At 33.7% G+C, this 14,860-nt stretch overlaps 1 protein-coding gene across 1 annotated transcript in view; it reads right to left on the bottom strand.

The window, feature by feature from the left end:
* The window catches only part of LOC135832018 (ER membrane protein complex subunit 5-like), a 48,627-nt gene extending 36,892 nt beyond the window's left edge, over positions 1-11,735 (bottom strand). Inside the window, exon 1 of the mRNA XM_065344976.1 lies at positions 11,506-11,735. The gene's annotated coding sequence lies outside the window, so the exon portion shown is untranslated. The remainder of the gene's footprint in view (positions 1-11,505) is intronic.
* Between the last annotated feature and the right edge of the window lie 3,125 nt (positions 11,736-14,860).

The raw sequence follows: 14,860 nt of genomic DNA, 5'->3' as shown, positions 1-14,860 counted from the left end.
ATTTCTGAAGCACTTGAGACTTCAATGTCACCTTGCATACTCTTTAATAGATAATTTTGAAGAATTGGGACCATATCAACAATTATGTACAAGTGAGGAACCTTTCTTCTTGTTTAAAATAAAAAAATCATAGGAAAGCACTTCTTAAAACAAATTTAATTTTCATTCATAGAAAACAGAGGCGGAAAGACACCAAAATCTGCTGAATGCCACATCCTTACCTTCCTTTGGTTTGCAGGCCACCAAACAGCCAGTTACAGGGATGTTGCTGACCGGTTTGATTCAACACTGGACACCCTATTCAACATCATTACCAGGGTTTCGGATTTTTTAATGGAATTAGCCCCCAGGGTTATTAAATTACCTAATGAGGATAAAAAACAAGAGATTGAGCATCATTTTCGAACAAGAAAGGGTTTTCCTGCAGTCATTGGTATGAATCAATCATATATTTTTAGTTTTTTATTATAATTTTCTTCAATATTGAATGGTGATTTCCTTTAAGTGCCTTAGATGGTTCACACATCCGCATCGACAAGCCAGATGCAGACGATGATCCAGTGAGCTACTGTAATCGAAAAAAATACCACAGTTTGCAACTTCAAGCATTGGTTGACCACAGAAGTAAATTCACTACCTGGCTGGGGTTTCCTGAATCTGTACACGATTCTCGTGTATTTAAAAACTCTGACTTATTCCCCTTCACTCCCTGCCCTATGTGGAAATGAGTACGAATAGTTACATATTTTATCCTTATGAAGTAAAAACAATCATCGATCAAGTAGACAGAATACAGTCGTGGAAGTTCAGAGAAGTACGTAGGTATCGTTAAAAAAAATATCGAAAAATTTCCATCATATTTGGCGAGGACTTTCATTATTATGAGTTGAAAATCACTCAGAAAAAAATTCAAGCCTCGCGGAGGTATCTCTAAATGGAAGATAGGTGCCCTCAAAGTGAAGAAATTTTCTAAAAAAAATCAAGGTTTTTTGTTTGAATCCCAACTCAACCAATCTTGGAAAAAATGGCCCAGTAATCACAAGATTCTGCATCGATCGAGGCTGTTGTAAAAATCTAAGACTACATACGTACAGGTAAGGTTCAACAATGCAGTTGAAAATTGACAAATTGCTAATTTTTGGATTTTACGTTAATTGGCGATTTGAAAATATTTTCGTCTCGAATAATATTAGTCATCGAAACATAATATTTCTGATACTGGGGAAATACGATTTTGAAATGCAACGGTGCCAATTTTCTATAGCCAAGTTTCAAAACTAGAAAAATCATTTAATAAAATTTCAGCCCAAATTTTTACATTTTTTGAAGTGAGAAAACATGATTTTAAAAAATGGTACCACTGTATTCCAAAATATTCCATTAGTTTCGGAGATGACGTCTTTCAGTATAATAACAATTCGAACAGAAAATGTTTTCAAATTCAAAACTGCCCCTAAATAACCATTTTGCAAATTCGCAACAGTTTAGTAGAACCTTAGAAGTGGTCTTGGATCTCTATAGGTCGATGAATATTTTTGAATACCATTTTTGATACCGAGTTATTTTTTTCCAAAGAAGCATGAGTGCGGACTAGAGTAAAAAAACACGATTTTGGTAGAAATTCATTTTCTACGAGAACCCATATCTCTATTTCAGAGATACCTACTTTCAAAGCTCAAATTCTTAGCCAGGACGACTTTCTAACATAGAATGAAAAAACTCCACTGAATTCGGGTCAAAATTCTTCGATATTTTTTTTCTCAAGATCTACCTCAATAGTTATTCCTTTGAGTTAAGAAATCAAAAATCACAAATTGTGAACAAGAAAGCGTATTTCAATTTTAATTTACTTTTTTCATCTACTTTCCATCAAATGTCATGTAAAAAAGTAATTTAAATTTATTTGTTTCAGATATGCCTTCAAGAACAAGGAATAGAAAAAATACCTGAAGGAATATCACAGTAACAAATCAAAATCGCAGCCAATCATTTCATCCTTGTCAGATATTGAGCCATATACTCTGTCATTATCACTGGACATTCAAAGAGGTCAAGGTTGTCGTACATGTGTTTTTCATATTGAAAAAGTTCAACTTCAAAATTTCCTTCGCATGAAAAACATCCTCCCTAAGATGTAAGCCAATTAATTTCACTCGAATGTTTTAAAAATCTAAAATTAATTTTGTTCGAGTTACTTCTTCGAATCGTTCGTAACTACTGCAACGGTATCCGGTGAATGTACAGTTATTGTTGATCGAATCTACGAACAGTTTAGCAGATAGCAAGTGAAAGTCCTTTATAGTTTAGGTGTAGTAAGTAAAAAATCAATTTATAATATGTATATCACAACATTCAATTCGTATGTAGCGTGCACGTGCTCTCAATGTTAATGTGCTGCTGTTGTAATGTAATAGGATTCAGCGAATTAATTACAAACATTCTTGAAGTTAATTTGTCCAATTATTTACATGTATACATTCGTTCCTACACTACTCTAAATTTGTTCTATGATAATACCTGGGCTGAGTCCCACACTTCAAGTGGAGTAAGTAATGAGTAAATTTATTTACGAATTACTGTTTATTCTAACTCATACTCAGTCTCGTATTTAGGATTGGACCCCTAGGTGGATTTCCACAGGTCCGAGGGGGCCCTGGTAAGTGGAGGGTTGAGATAATAATTAATTATTCTCCTGCTTAGAACCTATGATCAAGTCTTGAATAACCTTCTTAGATGGAACACAGTGCAAAATCTCCCCCTATATTCGCAGAAGCAGATCAAATATTCGAAGCAAGTGCAAGTAAGGCTACTCATTCAGTAGCCATAGTGCAAGGAGCAGAGATCAGTTAATCCAAAGAGTGGCTGATGGCGAAGCCCATAGGATTACTATATACAACAGCATATGTAGACACCAGAGAAGATCGAAAAAATGCACCATTAGGAATAAAGCTTTGTACATAGGTACTCGAATTTGTCGCAAAGTGGGGGGGCTCCTGCGATGTTGGGAGCAGATCGTGTGAAATGGAAGGTAGTATATTACTTATACTTGTTTATGTCTCATTAATTTTGTAATTATAGGCCTATTTTTTAGCTGCTTCTTTGGGTTTAAGTTATATATTGTATATCTGTATTTGTAAATTTTTAATGTATTTTGAATTCATTGACGAATGTTACACCTTTGGATTCTTGCATCATCACATTCAATAATTTTTCAATTGTTACACACAATTGTATTAAATGTGATCGTATGAGCAAAGCTATAGCACCAAATTCTGATGTGAATCCGAAAATGATGCGATGAGTCCGTTAATAATGGTGAATCCGATTTATTTCTATTTGATTTATTTTTGTTTGATAAATTTTATTCGAAAATTTCCCATTCATGTGCGAGGGAAAATGTACAAATAAATAATGATACCAACAAGAAAGAAGAAAAATTTCAAACTTTTGATTGTTCACCCGTCACCCCTTCACCTTTCTTTTCAGTTTTATTCCGATGTTATTCTTTTGTTTAGGTGTAGCGATTAATAATACGTTTACTTTTATAGAAACTCTGATGCTTTGGAAGGGGAAGAAGTTTGTTCAGTGTCATTCCTATTGAATGTGTTGAAAAAGCATTCCATTCAGAAATTCATCGATGATGATAACAAAAAGATCACAATCCACTCTCCACCAAAACTATTCTGTATTGAACGAGAGGCACGATTCTGTTAGCGAAAAACTCGATCAATTCACTGTCACACCCTGCGGATCTGATGTATGAGAAGTCGAGACGAAAACATCAGAGAAAACTTACAAAATTATCAAACAAACTCCTGAATGCAACAACAAATGTTTATTACAATGCATGGACTGTAATACTTGTTTACAACAAGTACAAGTGTTCTTGCATTGATAATTGTATCAAGAATAATAATTTATGTGTGAACACATTCGCATGCTATTAATTTAATCTCAGTCATTAATAATTCAACTGAACATTCAAATTATCGAACATCGATTATTCTATTTGTGTTTGTTTTTTATGTATGTAGTCTATATTATTTATTATCAACTTGGCAGGTGATTAATTATGAAATATAAATATTAATTAGCGTTAATTAATGAAAAAAATGAATTAAATTTTATTATTCGCTATTGTGATGAGTGAAAATGAACTTTTTTTGTCTCTAATTAAGGAGTCAAATAATTTTGTCAAGTAATTTGAATGTTGAAAAAAGCGACTTTGCACCTTTTGAAAGCACCAGACTGCCGATGCTGAAAAAGAATTGTTAAATATACTTAGGTACCTAATTGCAGTGTCCGGATTTGATGACAAAAATTACTCGACTTCTTTTGTTATTTTTACCTGAAACCAACCAAAACAGGCTCTTTACAGATATATAAACATTAAGCAAAACATGAAAAAACCTGCATATGTTCCTGAAAGGCTGAACAAGAAATTGGATACCAGACTTACAATTTACTTATGTAGGATAAAGTTGCAAAGGAAAAATGAAGAAGACAAAAAAGACTACGTACAACGATTCGTTTCAAAGGCGTAATAAGCTTAACTCATAAATATCTATATTCATTTTCTGTACTCGTTTGTAATAATTTCTTTGTATTTTTTTTTTTATTACTATATTCATCTTAACTTTTTGCAGGTCAATTGAGATTCTGTTTTGAACAAGGACATAATATTTCATCCGATTATAAACGTCATTCCAATGTTGCTACAAGTGTGAACATATTGGTTGAAGATTTGAAAACATCAGAACATCCATGTGTGCTATATTATAAACCTCAAGATGTCTGATCCAAATGTTCCTCTTTTGATGGAACATAATTTTTTTCTCATTGTAAGTAGGTACCTAATGAATGATTCTCAGAAGAAAATCTTGAAGGAATTTGGAACTAACGTTACCTATTGCAGCAGACAGCACTCATGGAATGGGTTATGATATGCAATTGTATACAAGGTGATTAATTATGAAATATAAATATTAATTAGTGTTAATTAATGTATAAAGATTTTCGTTATCGTACGTAGGAAAATATTATTTAAATTTAAATTCGTAAACGTTTTCGTATTTTTCGTTCGGTAATATGTGGCTGCACCAGGCGGAGTACCCTAAATTTACGCATTTGCGTAATTAGAGTTATTACTGGTTAGCAGCGTTTTTGACCGTTATTTTGAACTCTGTCTTGAATGTTATTGAGAGAGTTCATTACTCTGAGAATTTTTATGACGATAACATCGTTTATATGTTGTTATTATTTATACTTCGAAGAATTTATTTATGTTTTTAAATGTTTTAGAAATTTTTCATTTGAATAAATTTCAATTTATCGAAAGGTAAAATTCGATTCACGTTATTTATCCGCCTCTGGAATGACAATTGAAGTTATTTTCACGTCATTCATAAGATAATGAATAAAATTATTCAAATATTATTATTCGTTATTTGTGATGAGTGAAAATGAAAATTTTTTGTCTCTAATTAACGAGTCAAATAATTTTGTGAATTTGAATCATATCATCAAATAGCTGTCGAAAGTGATGCCCAAATCTTTTGGAAAAAAGTTTTCAATTTAAAAAATGCTGCTAGACATCCGCTCATACCAGAATGTTTCAAAAGAGATTAAATTTTTGCTGACACTGCCGTTTTCCAACGCTGACGTCGAGCGCCTATTTTCTCAACTAAGAGATATCAAAACAGACAAACGAAATAATTTGTCCAGTACAACTTTGAATTCGTTATTACATTGTAAAGAAGCTGTAAATGTTTTTCAATTCTACCACACTCAAAAAAAATTATTGTCAAGTTTATGGCAAGGGAGGAAAGACATCCACCAAAGAAGAATAACATTGAAGTCGCTATAGTTGCTACAAAATAATAGTTACTCTACTAGTTACTAGTTATACTTAGTTGCATAATTTCTAAATTTGTTTTCTTATATTATTCAATTGTTCATGTGGATTATGGAATATGGTTCTCAATTATTTTTTTATTTTCTTTTAATTCAAGTATTTTAAGCATTCAAATTTTGAACATGGAAATATACCTTGTAGTAAAAAGTGTTACCAAAACCATTGGTTGGATCAAAAAGAGTATAAAGGTAAGTAAGCTAAGATATTAGGAAAGTTGAATAGTGAATACTGTAAAATGTGTCCTAAAATTCCTAAAACACGTTGACATGTTCACGTGTGTTTATCCATGTCCATACCACGTGTTATGGCCATTTGTTAATTATACTTGAAAACTTTTTTTTTTTTTTTTCAGGGAACTATTCAGAACATCGATAAACTATACGCAGCCCAGAGTTTCAGTTTGAATGTCAACGTTATGGTCCATAAAATCGGATCAACCAAAGTGTCGCAAAAAGGGACTACTTATAAGAAGACCATTCAAAAATTTCCAAAGGAATTCATTCTGCGCTTGAGAATCCATTCACATTGCTGCTCTGTCGAGATGTTGTCGACAATTTTTATTTTCATGGAAACGTAAATTCTCTCGGAAAATACTCTACATCTGTCTAATCTCGGTCTTTCTTATTTGTTTCAGAGATCTTTCATTCCTAAGAAAAGGGACATTTACGCAATTCAGCAGTATCCCGTTGGCCATTGGTCACTTATTGCACTACGCTGGGATAAGATGACGATCACCCATATTATGATACGAATACAGTGGAAAAGGACGATGAATCGTACACTAGACCTGCTTTAGCGATGCTTCGAACATTTTTGACTCATATCTCGATAGCGGTGAATCACCGAGATGGTACGGAATGGAATGAGGACGATTTTAATTGCGAAGTTGCAGTAAGTTTTGACCATTTTAGCATTAATTTATTGCATCATCGGCACTATTTACATTGTTAATTTTTTTTTCGGAAACACGTACCGCAGCAAATTCTCAAAAATAAAAACCGAGTACAAAACAAAGACATGACGTGCTGCGCCATAATGATTCTCGAAGTACTGCGTCGGCTCATTGAAGACCAGGAAGGCAACAAATATCACGAGTTCGATGTCGAGCATGTACCTTTTCTGCGTAACCGAATGTCGTTCGAAATAGCTAGCAATAAACTGGTTACCGACACGATGATGATAGAGAAAGACACCGAAGCGGTAGAAACTGAGAAAACGAGAAAAAGGAAGAAAAAGACGTAACGGTTATTCGAAGATTTGCTCGAAATTTAATTATTATACCTCGATTGTATGTAATTGTTTCGATAAGTATATTTTATTTTATAAATTATCTAATTAGTAAGATGGCGAAATCGCAGTACTTTTTTTTATTGTTACGAATTATGCATTATTTGGAATTTATTACGTTTGTTGAAAATTGTTTTGTGTTTGTTGAATTATAAAATTTTGAACGTTATATGTTGTTTGAGATTTTTATTTATGGCGGACAAGGTAAGCAAATATATTAACGTGAACGCATACCGGCTCGTCAGCCAGAAACAAGGCTAAAGCGAGAGATTGTCTCGACAACAAAATATATACGCTATTGACGAACACGACGAACCTACGACAACAAACTGATCGAGCACTTGGCGCGCTCGCGGAAAGCATATTTGACTCGTTGTTGAGACATTGTCGAAGCTCTAGCGCCGCGACGCGGGGTCGCTGACCTCTGAAATTTGAGTTTGTGCTTGCCAGTGACCGCAGCTACCGACCTGTGCAATTGGTTTACAAATTTGAGAAAAAAAGTTTTTTTTGAAATTTTTCCACAGTATAAGTCCAGATAGGTTTGTAGAAGACTGATACGCAGTACAGATTTACTTGATTCGAAAAAGTTACTCGACAAGAACTCGACCATGGGGGCTGTGGGGACGACCACATCATGACAGCATACATTTGTCGAACTCGACAAACTTAAGACAACGAACTGATCGAGCACTCAGTGCGCTCGCCTGTTTTAGAATGATTTATATAATAAAAATTTTTTTGAATTCATTATTAACTAATAGAATATTAATTTATTATTTATGAATAATAAAGATTTAAATTATTTTAATTTAATTTTATTTTTTATATTATTTTTAAATATTTTTTTGATAAAATATTTATTTAAATTATATATTTTTTTTAATTTATGTTTTTTTTTTAGTTTAAAAATGAAATATATATTTATTATTACATTTTTTTTGATCCTAAGGGGCTGAAATTTTCGTCACACATTCCTGAGGGTCTCTCATGACAGTCTACGGTATCGTCAGTCTCGAATAAAACTTGACAAGAACTGTTCGAGCTCGAACTAACATCGAAACTCGAGTGTTCGAGACTTGTTCCAGATCGAATCATTTTTTATAATATTTGAATACCCAGTTTTTAGTAGAATGCCAGATACAGTATTTGGATGTTCTGGTGTTCTGTTTATGTCCTATATATGCTTTGGGGCTTTTGAACGAAATAAACGTCATGTTCCAGAGTAAAGAATCGATGCTATTCAAACTAAAAGCAGCAATTGAAAAATTGCTTACCAATTATATATTCCGACATCATGCCCACCGCAACTGCGAAAAAAATTGAACATGTTTTTCAATTCAATCACTTTGACACAAATGTTCGAGTTCCGTTGGATAAAATAAATCTGGGAAATAAAGCCAACAAGACGATTGCCGATTTAAAAAACAGGGAAAAGAAAGAATATGTGGACTTTTTTTATACTACCTACATGTTTAGATTTCTACTTAGACACAGCAGATAAAATGTAGATTGGATTTTTCAGACTAAGTTTATGAACTTCTGAAAGTTGTTGATCCTGATACATACAATTTTGAAAAATAATCAAGTCAATTATGGAGTCGTGTTCTGAACAGGTTCCCCAACCTGAAACAAAGTATTGATCTAGATGCCTTAGATACTGAATGCAGAGATTTAAGTTTAAGCAAAAATGACTACGGTAATATCAATGATTCGATGAAATTTTGGTCCGATTTTTTCAACGTGAAGAACTGTGCAGGAGTACCAATTTACACAAATCTGTCGAAAGTAATAAAATTTCTATTAATCTTACTATGGAGCAATGCAGACGTTGAGAGTTTTTAGCGACCTATTCAACATAACAACAGACAAACCAATGCAACTGAAAGTGATCTCAAAGATTCAATTCCTGATGCTGCCAGTTTCAATAAACCTTCTAAGAAAACCATAAAGGTGTTTTTTGAACATAAGAAGATCGCTAAAAAAAATTGGCTAGAAAGAAAGCAAAGGATGCTCAGAAAAAAAAAAACTTATGAAAGCTGTGACTTGTTTCCACCTTTTTTTGAAGAATTTTCCCATATTTTTGTCCCTTCTGTTCGACTTTGTTACTCGTTGATAAATGTTTATTTTAGTTTTGGAACTGATTAATATTTAGATTATTTTTTAGCTGATGTTCCTCATATTTTAATTATTAGTAGATTGTAAGGTGAACTTTTCAATTTTCATGTTATTATATACATTAGTTGTTAAGTGTGTAGCGTATTATTTAGTATTTTAGATTGTTTCCTGTTTTCGTACAAATTGTAAAGTGAAATTTCATATTACTAAATGGCAAACAGTGGCTAGCAAACACGAAGATAGCAATAAAGTAAGCATCAATGCTGGTAGTAATCATATGCATAGTATTGTATCGATGAATCATTGATTCGATTCAATTTCATGTACTTGTTTTCTGTTTCACAGCAAAATTTGTATATGTGATTACTGCGCTGGCATATTACCTGACGGAAAATCACCAAGTCTGCACGACATTAACGCACTTCACAAAAATCATAAGATTAAAAATAGAATGTCCCAGATGCGGAAAAATTGTAAACTTCAAAACCGTCAAAATAAGGATAATAAGGTCAAAATCACCAATCACATTAAACAGCACTGGAAAAGCGAAGGAAACCCATCACGATCGATGTGGGAAAAATATAAATACATGGTATTAGAGATTCGATACTCGACCAGCCTCTCCAGACTCCTCCAAAAAGAAGACCAGAAAAACATTAAAAAGGAAGAACGAGCTTATTTTAGATTGTTTTCTGTTTTCAATTTTCATACAATGTAAATAATTTCGTTTTTCTCTCATTTTTGATCACTTCTTTTGTCTCAAGACAAAGGTTTTTTCTACTCTTCGCATTTTTCCCCCTGAAGTGAAATTGGATCTTTTTTTGGAACTTTTTAGAAATTGAATTCGGCAACACTGTGGTAAAGTGCTGAATATAAAGCTCTTTAATACAAGTATGGAAATAGATTATACTCTTAAGAAAGTCATAGGATTTTACGTAAGTTTTACGTACTGCGCATACGTAAGTTTTACGTACTGCGCAGTGCGCGAGCAAGCATCAAATCAGCTGTTCACGTACAACGTTGCACCCCATTGGTTGCTCCACCCACCTCCACCGAGTGACGACACCAACCTGCCATGCGCAGTACGTAATACATACAGAGATGGAATCGATTATAATCGATGCTACATCGATGATTTTCTTCAAAATAATCGGAAATAATCGATTAATCGACGGCGATTAATCGGTCGATTAAATCGACGGCCAAACACAGCAAAACATGACGTCATGCGGAACGATCGGTACCTTGGCCCATTGCAACTTAACCATTGACCAATGAAAAAGCCTGAAATATTAGTACAATATAGGTAGCGCCAAGATTCGATTAATCGGCCGATTAATCGATGCTGTCCGATTATTTTAATCGGCCGATTATAATCGGCTATAATCGATTATAATCGGTAATCGTTCCATCTCTGAATACATACATAAAATGCTAAGACTTTCTTGAGAGCATAATCTATTTCCATACTTGTATTAAAGAGCTTTAGCTGAATAAGACTGCTCCTGTTGTTATTTTTAAAACCGATGATCATTCTAAGATCATATTCATATGTACGTTAATCCTAAACCAAATTTTGGCTCCACAAAATGATCCCCATTGAGCCCATGAAGTGGCGTGTATTAGAACTAAATGTAGGTACTATATCGCTTGTAATTGTATAGAAATTGTTAAGAGCCGGTTGCCTGATAATTCTGAACAGACGCGGCTGATGAAATTTACAATCTAAAACTCACTGAAGCAACTCAAATATTCAATTGTTCCTTCAATGGACTTCATGGGAATTCTTTCTACAGACAGAGATTCTATAAGGAATCAATGATCTGACATCGTTTGTGAAATGGCCTAAAGTTTTGTCGTTTCCATTGAGTACTTAACGCTGCTGTTGAGCGAACATTCGGCATTATGAATTTTACACACAAAATCAAAAACCAGAAATAAAATGCGGTTGTAACTTCTGGTAGCAATATAAGCAATTAAATGCGGTCTCTAGATAGCTGGCGAGGGTGTTTGTTGCCATAATTATATCAAGTTCCCAGTAGTGTTTCCAAAATTGTTGGAACTAACGAAGAACGAAGCGTACAGTAAAAACTTTACTCGTTTTCAGTTTCAATTTTAATAAGTAATCTGAATCAACACTTTCCTATTTTGGTTCAGATTCAAATAGATAAATATTGCCAAAGACTCACCGATTTCGACGCAGCTGCAAATTGAACCAGGAACCAGAAGAAACCGGCGATGAGCGACGCAAAAATCCGAATTGAAAGGACAAATCTCAACTCAAAATAGAAACAACAAATACGAGAACTCAAATCACGTTTAAAAAAGGAGGAGAAAAAAACCGCACCAAACCGTATACATAAACAAACAAAATAAATAACAATTTTCGCAAAAAATTAACGCTTCGAACTCACTCTTTACACGAAACGAACACAAGTCTCAAAACGACCCACGACGATAAAAGAAACTGAAACACACTGAACTGCCGAAGGCGAAGACGCCGAAGACCGAACTGATGAGCGCGGCAAGTCACATACTGATACACACTTGGAATTCTTGGAATCCTCTATCAAGCTAACCAGCACACACACAGTGAACCGACCAATCCTGTACGAGGAATAAACTGCGACGCAGAAACACAACAGATGGTCCCCTCCGACGATAACGAACAAAGAAAGATTTTCTTGGAATCTACATTACATATGTACAAACAATCAGTGCTGATTTCCAGAATTTTTTATTCTCGACGCCTTTTTCTTCAAAATTAATAATCTCAAAAAAGAGAAAAGAGAGAATGGGTGATGGGTGAGCTTTTTGATTATCATTAATTTGCGATTTCTTTCAAAACTGTTCGAATTTGAAGAAGTACAATGAAGATATTGCAGAGTTCCTTTTAGAACACCCTGTCTTTTTTATACACAACATGTTTAACTTGGATATACTTCAGCATTAAATTTTAACTCCAACTCATGGAAATCAGCAATCAAGATTTTGGCTGATAATGGAAAATTTTCAGTTCGTAGTGAACCTTCTAGCTCTCGTTCTTATGAATAATAGATTTAAACATACGACTTGTTTTCAACGTAAGAATTCATGTACCATCTTTTGTTATGTGAAAAACTTCAGCTTCAATGATGTTCCAGAAAGCTATAGGAACAAAACCTTTTTTTGACTATTGATCCTGCTCATAATTGTTTCACCAACAACATTTTATGTGACTCAAACAGTCAAGAAAATGAAGATAATTCATCTTCACCTCAATTAAATTCAAAGGATGAAGATTTTAGAACCAGAAGAAAATACAGATCCGCAAACTGAAGTAAAAAACATCCAAAATCGTGTTGAAAAATATTTCAAGTTCGTTCTATGTAATTAAAAAAATGCGAACATTGTTAATTTGGTATCTAACAATAAAACATCAGTTGATAGAAATTTCGAAAAATATTAGAACTGAATAATTGATTTTGATGAAGGATCAGCGCGGCGGTGGCAAGTTCATCTAAGAGGAAGCAAAATTATCTGGATCTTCCAATGAGAACAAATAAGAAGAAAAAAAGTTATCTTCTCTGATACTTAAATTCCTTTCTTATTGTTTAATTTTATGTAGTCATCGTTTTTGAAACTAATAAATATTTTCAATTTTAGTATATGTACCTATTTTTATTATTTGAGTTGTACTTTCAATTATTTGAAATTTGTATCTACTCGTGAAAAAGAAGCCATTTTCCAAGAAGTAAAATGTTATAACTTAAGTATTTATTACCTATCTAAGTTTACCTAATCGTCACCATTAGTTTTAGAAATTTATAATTATTTTGTTAAAGAATACATGTATTTTCAATTTGTATTGGGTGCTCTCAATTATTTTTTATTATGGTGTCCAGGATTATTTTTGTTTCAAGTTGTCTAATCACGAATAAAGGGATTGGACAGTCTTTGTCAGTCATTCATGAAGGATTGATTCTATGTAGGTAGTAGATCACTTCTCAGAGGAACGTACAATTACACTTATAATTACGGTTTCAGATTCGCAATAAATTATGGAATTGGTAAAGTTATGTAATGCCCCCCTCCCCTGGAATAAATAGTCATACCTAAAGAAAATTCTAAGAAATCGATCAACTATCAATAAAACGTTTTTCGAAGCAATAGATGAACAACGTGCTCTCAATATTCACTCGAAATCAACAAAATACATATTGCAATATACTTAGGTATATAGGTATATCAGAATGGTATGCTGTCAAAGGCGATTCATGGTGTCTGGAAGTCCGTTCTCATTGGTTGAACACAAATATGGAAAGAACTTCTTCGTCGAATTCGTCCATTGTAGGTATATATTTTACCGAACAGAAAAGCTGTAGGTATTTGGAGGGACATTATTGCAACACTGTTGCAAATGTTGATTCGGAGATTGGTAAATCTGACATTTTGCATCTTCAGTGTGCCGGATGGTCCGATATACAAAACGATAAAACGAAGGAGTTACCTATCAATTTCATCTTAAATCACCCAGAACCTGTTTTTATTCGTTCGGAATTTACTGAAGACAACTCACACACTGGAGTCTATATCACAGGATTAATATCGGATTATAATGACAACATAATTATGGTCCTGACAATTTGTTTGTCGTAATTGGGAGACAATGCAAATAATATGAAAAGCGCGCAGAACATGTTACAGAAATATACTCAGCTGAATTTGAAATTGAGTACACAGTACAAAAAACTGACGACGAAATTCCTTGTTAATAAAGGGTACCATAAAGCGAAGAAAAAAGAGAATGGCATATGAAGGACTCTAAAATAAAATAAACATACCATGATATGGTTCACGTTGACATTGCTCAACAGGAAATTCTTAATTTACTCCAAGTTGGCCGTTTGACGACGATTCGAATCCATGAAAATTCGTATCACTAAATCAGATTACCCGACGAAAAACAACAAATTACGCAACTGAATATTACTGGTAACGTAATACAAAACTGAAAAGTGAAAACACTTCACAAATCAACAAAATGACATCTGAGAAAACATTCACTTTCACTAATCGGCGACCTCAACTCGAAACCACAAAAACAAAAATAGAGAACGAACAAAACAAGTCGAAATTAGAAAACGAAAACTGAACTGTTTCAAGAACTCCCAAGAGGCCAAGACGAGGCGAGCGTCGCCAAATTTCCAGGATGTGGTGTAACAGAAATACGGAACTAAACCGACGCGCGCATGGTACCGAAAGGCAAGAGGACAAGACCAATACGGACGCACACAGTCACACACAGACAGACAGATACGAGTACGTACACAATACACATAGAACGTCGGCACTAAACAGTATCAGGAGTCTCCTTTTTTTCCAACGCACTGGAGAATTCTCAATAATAATTATTCTACAATGCACATTCTGCCTCTTCTGCCAGTCTCGAAAAAATCCAACCTAGATGAATACACAATCAATTGTACTCATGTTAACAAGATATTATTTCATTTTTTCAGAATTATAATCAGGTAAATATACCAGGTACTCAAGGTCTTGGAC

Source organism: Planococcus citri, chromosome 1 (genome assembly GCF_950023065.1).
Source record: "Planococcus citri chromosome 1, ihPlaCitr1.1, whole genome shotgun sequence".
NCBI lineage: Eukaryota > Metazoa > Arthropoda > Insecta > Hemiptera > Pseudococcidae > Planococcus > Planococcus citri.
Note: the sequence above shows the minus strand (reverse complement) of the source record. Positions and strands in the feature narration are given on the sequence as shown.